The sequence below is a fragment of the Penaeus monodon genome, chromosome 33 (assembly GCF_015228065.2).
Source record: "Penaeus monodon isolate SGIC_2016 chromosome 33, NSTDA_Pmon_1, whole genome shotgun sequence".
Classification (NCBI taxonomy): domain Eukaryota; kingdom Metazoa; phylum Arthropoda; class Malacostraca; order Decapoda; family Penaeidae; genus Penaeus; species Penaeus monodon.
This window is the reverse complement of record NC_051418.1, coordinates 17,904,015-17,904,254: the sequence shown is the minus strand read 5'-3', so window position 1 is coordinate 17,904,254 and position 240 is coordinate 17,904,015. Positions and strand designations below refer to the sequence as shown.

General features: G+C 41.2%; 1 protein-coding gene across 1 annotated transcript in view; it reads left to right on the top strand.

Moving 5' to 3' along the window:
- LOC119594286 (cathepsin B-like) overlaps positions 1-240 on the top strand; it is a 15,949-nt gene that overhangs the window by 2,758 nt on the left and 12,951 nt on the right.

Here is a 240-nt window from a genome sequence, read left to right as displayed (position 1 = left end):
GAACAGATTGAATATGGAAATTTTAAAAGCGCTTGGGAACAAGTGAAATTTATGATTTTCATTTGTCCAGCTGAAAGGTCATTTGCCATATGATTTCCCATTGCTAGAGGGAGTCTAGGTCAGTCTGGAGGAGGTTACAACCATCAGGTGTCTTAATTTGTTGATAGATGAGGCTGTTGTCAGCAAAAAGTCACTCACACACTGACTCACTCGCTCACACACAGATGCCAGTGTACATGA